Source organism: Balaenoptera borealis (genome assembly GCF_965194805.1).
Source record: "Balaenoptera borealis genome assembly, chromosome: 13".
Lineage (NCBI taxonomy): Eukaryota > Metazoa > Chordata > Mammalia > Artiodactyla > Balaenopteridae > Balaenoptera > Balaenoptera borealis.
Window position 1 is genome coordinate 18,199,545 of NC_138870.1, and position 7,301 is coordinate 18,206,845.

Here is a 7,301-nt window from a genome sequence, read left to right on the forward strand (position 1 = left end):
AACAAGATTTTTTGGTGTTATACAAAAATTTTTTTATACAACTGTTCTTCAAAAGGTCATTCATACAATAAGCGATCTGGCCTGAATCAAATCAAACATTGGTTAACTTGTATCTCCCAAGTCTACTGATGAGAATTTCTTTCCACTTTTAGCTTGATGTGTTTGGGCAAGCACGTTCAATGTGAATCATTGTTGTTAACGACGTATGAATTGTATTAAAGATCATTTTGACAGCTAAAATTCTAAAGTTTCATATAAACCTAAAAATAAGTTCAAGACTGGAGAAATTTACTTTAACGTCATATAAATCTGTCTTGGGTTAATGTAGTGAATGGATAATGCAGTATTTGCAGTATTATTTAAACAACAGAGGTTTATTTCTTTTCAAAACAGATAAAATTCACTGAGATACAACCTAATTTCTAATTTCAGTATTTAATATCAACTGAAGTAAATTAACCATATTCATTTGATAGCAGAATTTAACATTTTTTCTCATTTGGAGGGAAAAATATGCTTTACCTTCTTTATACCTTCATTTATTTTATGAGAAATATTAGTGATTTCAATAAACAAGTATAAATACAGTGTTGTTTGTTTCTATTCCCTTAATATAATAATTGGCTGTGGAAAGTATTTTATCTATTTTTGAGAAAACAATCAGAATTTCCCTATCTTCAATGTGGCTGATATTAAAATGTTGCCTTACATACTAAAATGGAAAGTAATTAATCATAAAAATAATTAAATAATAATTCCTTCAAGTGCTGTCACAGTAATTTTATATGTGAAAAGCATAGCAATTAACAAATGCTGTGGAACTTAAGCAGAAACATTTTATTCAAAAATAGCATGAAACCTGTAAGGCTGAAACCTAATATTTGTTATTTAGAGTATATGGAAAAGGACATGCAAGTTGTGTTATAATAACCTTTCACACTATGAAGGGCATCTTTTAGAAGTTTTAATTGTGACTCAAAAAGTTTGAAAGGCTAAAGAGAATTCCCAATTTTCTATAGTACAAAAGAGATGCGGATGATAAAAAAGAATTTATATTTGACTCTGGAATTGCCTTGTGTGCTTATAATTTAATAAGAGTGTCTTCTGGTGATAAGGATTGAAATTGAAATTGAAGTATGAAGCTCCGTTGTACAGCTTGAGAAGAGTTTGGAAATTTTATAAACCTATCGCACAGAGTTGGAAACCAAAAGAGGAAGGCTAGCTATTGTAATAAAGAGCCTGACTCCACTTGCAATGTTTGGCTGCTTTCAAGCCTCACCCTTTCCCCTTCTGCTCCACAGAGGGGCAAGCTGAGGGAATTGGGTGTGCCCACCTTTGGCACTGGCAAGAAATATAAACCACAACAAAACCTGGCCCACTTGTGCCGAACCTTCACCCAGATCCAATCCCCTAACTGTAATAAAAGCAAAGTTGGTCTCCTTTCCTTGCCTCTCAAGGAAAGATCAGCTTGAGAGCCTGCCCAGCTCTCTCCAGAAGGTTCAGGAAACCTCATTATGTGAGTAATAAACCTTTCCATTTACTCATGGTTTGTATATATATGTGTGTGTGATCATCAAATCTTGACATCCAAACCAAATTTTGAGCAGAGGTTCCATCCTGATACCATGGGGTGACCCTAACACCTAACTACCCAGAACACTCGATCTAGAAATATCACAGCAAACTAAGAAAGAACAGGAATATTTCATAAGGCAAATTCATACCTCACAGTGGTGGATCTAACCATACTATGAGAACTCAGTCTTTGTAAGATCAGGCCTATAGTGTTAATTCTGACACCTCCAGAAATGGTTATTGAATATATGCTGCTTAAGTCACTATGCTAAGTGCTGGGATTAGAGGCACAGGCAAGAAAAATCATACACTTTCAGGACTTCCCTGATGGTCCAGTGGTTAGGACTCCGTGCTTCCACTGCAGGGGGCATGGGTTCGATCCCTGGTTGGGAGTTGGGGAACAAAGATGCCACATGCTGTGCAGCCAAAAAAGAAAAGAAAAGAAATAAAGAAAAAGATACGCTTTCCTCAAAGAGGAGCCCAATAGGGGCACACTCAACTCTAACATGATAAACACTGTTAAAAGTAATAAACTACTATAGACATTATTTCTGCCTGAGAATAGTGGGGAAGGCGGCATCTGAGCCTGCCATTCACAGATTCACAGATTCTATAGGTGGGACAAGGCAAACCTGGAATAGAGAAAAGAAAATCTTTATGTGTTCAGGGAACTGGAAAAGTTCCAGAAGAAAAAGAGGTAGGAAGGGAGAGCAACCACGTTTCCCTTTTAGTAAGGTAACGCTTATGGCAGCGTGGAAGATCAATTAGAAGCAGACAATGGAGGAAGAAAGGCCTAAGACAGAGCAGTCACAATCAAAACTGAAATGAAGAAGCAGAGACACTTCCGAGTTGGTAGGACTTGGAATATTGAATTTGGGGGCCAGGGGGTAGAGTGTAAGAAATGCCTCCAGTTTTCTAAATGGCATGACTCTGATATTTATAAAACAAAAACAGTGTCTCATGGAGTTAAATGTGATTGGGGGGGTGGTGTTAATTCAGCTCCCAAAGCTAAGGACAATATAATAGGTACCAAACATCCCAATGCCTTTAAGGTACTAGACCATGTTAACGATTATAAAGTAGGGACCTGCTACAAAGAAAAATTTGCCGGCATTAGCCCATCATATTCCTTGAGGCTGTATACGAGAATGTAAAGAATTCTTTGATGATTAGAAGAAGGCTATAATAAGAATCCTTTTGAAGAGGGCGGTAAGTATGCTGTAGGAAACAGCCTCTGCCCTTAGCCCCACTAGCCCCAGCGCATTCACAGTGCACACAGTTAAGGAGAAGGGAAGGGGATCCACCTCACTTTCCAGTCCCTGTGCCTAGCATAAGTGAGGAAGACTTCTCTTTGGAGAGCTCTACAGGTATCCCCTGGAGTCTGGAGGACACAGGAGATGGCACTTCATTCAGCTGAAGGCATGCAGGTGTGACTACCTAGGTGGTCTGACCGCAGAGAGAAGAGAGATGCTATGGTGGGTTAGTGTGCAATTTCAGAGTTTGCTGGGAAAAAAAGGATAAGTGAGTTTCCCAAGGGCCCATTGTGAACCCTATGTCATCTCAAGAGGGACTGAGTCTGGAGAAGGGCTGACCCAGAAACTGCAGGTGAAAGATCCCCAGTGATGGGGGAACTCTGCATGCCCATTCGGAAAGTGAAAGAATCAGCATTTTGTTTCATTTTGTTTTATTGAAGTATAGTTGATTTACAATGTTGTGTTAATTACTGCTGTACAGTGATTCATTTATACATATGTATACATTCTTTTTTTAATATTCTTTTCCATTATGGTTTATCATAGGATATTGAATATAGTTCCCTGTGCTATACAGTAGGACCTTGTTGTTTATCCATGCTATATGTAACAGTTTGCCTCTGCTAACCCCAAACTCCCAATCCATCCTTCCCCCAACCCCCTCCCCCTTGGCAACCACCAGTCTGTTCTCAGTGTCCAAGAATCAGCATTTATCAGTCACACCAGCAAGGCATCAATGGCCAGTAGTGTGCTGGTAAATGTTTAACAACTGGCTCTCTGAAAAAAAAAATACACACACACATATAAATACATATCTGAAAAAGTACATATATATAAAGCAAATTTTACTGATATAAAGGTGTATAGCACTTATTTTAAATTTTAATAATAATAATAAATATGCAATACTCTCTATTGTAAATTCCATATAACCAATTGATTCTCTCAGAACACTTTCATAGATTTTGCAGAATTCTTGTTCCCAAGTCAAATTATAATACCAATTGACTAATGAGTATAATTTGAATGTTGGTTGATATTTCCATCTAAGGTAACTGGTAAGATGAAAATGAACAACAAAGACATAGGTCAAACTTCACTTGTTTATCTATGACAACTGTAATGTCTTTGCTGAACTGGATAGTAGCTTTTGAACGCTGAAATAATATTTCCTCGATTTTTTGTGCTATTCACAATGTGCCACAAAAACAACACACACAACACAATTTTCATTTAATTGCATTATTAATACTTTCTCCATCACTTTCTTAAGTCTAGGCAATACAACAAAACAATCCCTGATTTGCATCATTTGCCGTTTTCCGTGGTGTAAATACACCCATCATGACCAATTTCAAGCAATCAGCGTGACATCACTGAATGAGGCATTGGGAAGAAATGTGCAGTAGTACAACATTGTATGATATTTTCACCATATGGATAAAATAGATGTGAATAACCTCAAGAGTAGATAATGGTAAAATAATTAGGAAATGATGAGTTTTGAGTATTTATTACCTTTATTTTAATATAGTTTAGTTAATTATATGTTTATATAATTTAATATTTAACAATGGTTGTGTTAACAATCAGTTTATACAATTCCTGAAATTTTAACAATCAGCTCTCACAGGACAGTGGCTCTAGCACAGCACTGACTCATAGCCGTACAGTGAGGTAAGATCTTTCTTCCCATTACTCTTTGCCCACCTTCCAATTTTAAAGCAGCTTAAAACATCAGCTACTAGATGGGAGAAGAGCTGGGACAAGAAAGCAAAAAGAAAGCAACCTTGACTGCCTGCAGTTAGGTAAAACTTTAACTGGATGAGTCTGGAGTTTTGATACTAAGCAGCACTGGACTTTTTAATCACCCAAGAATGATTAGAAAAGCTCTGAGGCCAGACAAGGATTTAATTTAGAGGATAAGCAAAATATGTTCACAGGAAAAGTGGTGGGAAAGAAGACTTCGCTTGTTCCCTAGAAAGTTCAGCTTTTTCTATAAAACAAAAACAAAGAAGAGATCCTGAGAAGAAGATGAACCCAGTTTAGATTCATGCTGAATTTGAGGACACTGGGGTAACCTTGAGCAGATATCCAGGAGGCTTTAGAAATTTCAGGTTTGAAGATTCAGAGTAATGATATGAGAGATAGACATTTGAAAGTTAAAAGCATCTTAATCTCATTGAAGTTAAGAATGTCAATAAAATCTTTTGAGCAGAGATATAGACTGTTCAACCTCCCAAGGGCAGACAACTTAACCATTGATCCTACTGCGGCACCTACTGTGCTAGAAAGTTTAAATATGTTATCTCATCCGTACCTCAAAACAACTCTACAAAGTAGATCTTTTATCTATTTTTTTAAGTAAAGTATAGTTGATTTACAATATTGCTCCAATCTCTGCTGTACAGCAAAGTGACTCAATTTTATACATATGTACATTCTTTTTTTAATATTCTTTTCCATTATGGTTTACCCCAGAAGACTGGATATAGTTCCCTGTGCTATACAGTAGGACCTTGTTGTTTATCCATTCTAAATGTAATAGTTTGCATCTACCAACCCCAAATTCCAAGTCCATCCCTCTCCATCCTCCCCTCCCCCTTGGCAACCACAAGTCTATTCTCTATGGCTGTGAGTCTGTTTCTATTTTGTACACAGGTTCATTTGTGCCATATTTTAGATTCCACATATAAGTGATATCATATGGTATCTGTCTTTCTCTTTCTGACTTACTTCACTTAGTGTGATAATCTCTAGGTCCATCCATGTTGCTGCAAATGGCATTATTTTGTTCTTTCTTATGGCTGAGTAATAGTCCTTTGTATATATGTGCCACATCTTCTTTATCCATTCATCTATCGATGGACATTTAGGTTGTTTCCATGTCTTGGCTACTGTGAATAGTGCTGCTATGAACATAGGGGTGCATGTATCTTTTGAATTTAGTTTTGTCCAGGTATATGCCTAGGAGTGGGATTGCTGGATCATATGATAATTCTATTTTTAGTTTTCTGAGGAACCTCCATACTGTTCTCCATAGTGGCTGCACCAACTTACATTCCCACCAACAGTGTAGGAGGGTTCCCTTTTCTCCACACCTGCTACAAAGTAGATCTTACACCCACTTTGCCAACAAGGAAACTAAGGCTCAGGTGGAGAAGTAACTCACTAAAGATCCCATGATTAAGAAAATGCTAGAGCCATATTTGATCCTAGGTCATCTGATTCAAAAGCCGTTAATCATTAACTGTTGCATGAAATTTCATTGTTCTTTCCCAGTTTTCAATCAGTCAGCTCAATAAATTAATCTAAACCCTCTTATTTAAGACATTTTTTCGGAATCAGCATGGTGAAGAATGGGAAGCTAGGTTTTCACTTAATACTTTATAAGTTATAGATGACCTTTAAGAAAAGTTAAGGAGGGCTTCCCTGGTGGCGCAGTGGTTGAGAGTCTACCTGCCGGTGCAGGGGACGCGGGTTCGAGCCCTGGTCTGGGAGGATCCCGCATGCCGAGGAGCAGCTGGGCCCGCGAGGCTGAGCCTGCGCGTCTGGAGCCTGTGCTCCGCAAAGAGAGGCCGTGATGGTGAGAGGCCCACGCACCGCGATGAAGAGTGGCCCCCACTTGCCGCAGCTGGAGAAAGCCCTCGCACAGAAACGAAGACCCAACACAGCCATAAATAAATAGATAAATAAATGAATAAATAATTTTTTAAAAAAGTTAAGGAAGTAGATGTGAGATAAAGAGGGTTTTATCTCCTCCAGTTTTTCCAGATGAATCCTGCACTCCCCAACCACTGTTTTTCCCTTTCTTTTTACCATCTCCTATATTTCCCACGCTCACTTCAGCCATGAACCTTTTGGTACTTGAGATATTTCCGACTTGGGTTGCCAGATCGTTCCTTTCAACCTATCCAAATGCTTCTGGGCCTTTGAGGTTCGGTATAAACCCTACCTCCTCTGTGAAGTTGTCCTGGTCTACTCCAGGGCCCACTATTCTTTTCTACCTCTAAGTGTACACCAGAATATCTAGGAAGAAACTGGTCTTTCTTTCACTCCTCCAAAACAACCACTAAGTTGGTGTGCTGCTCACTCCTAAGCATCCCAAAAAGAGTTAAAAGGGAGCAGACGCTCTGGCTTCTCTGCTGCTCTCCTGCCCCTTGGCATGAAGCCTCCCTCATTTCTAGACCGGAGTTCTCTGCAGTCCCCTCTTCTCCAGCCCCTACCCATCCCTGCCCTCCCTGAGGAATCCACGTTCCAAAGGTACCTATATCTTACATTTAACCCATTCCACACCCAGAGTGCATTTTTATCTAAATCAATCAACACTATAAAGTGGGATGCATTGCTAGCTCTTTCTTAGTGCTCTTCCTTAACCATTAGAATCGCTAAAAGTTAAATATGCAAGCCAGTGAAGGAGGCAGCTAGGTCTTAACACTATCCTTCCCTGACATAGGCCAGCTTTCAAAAGGA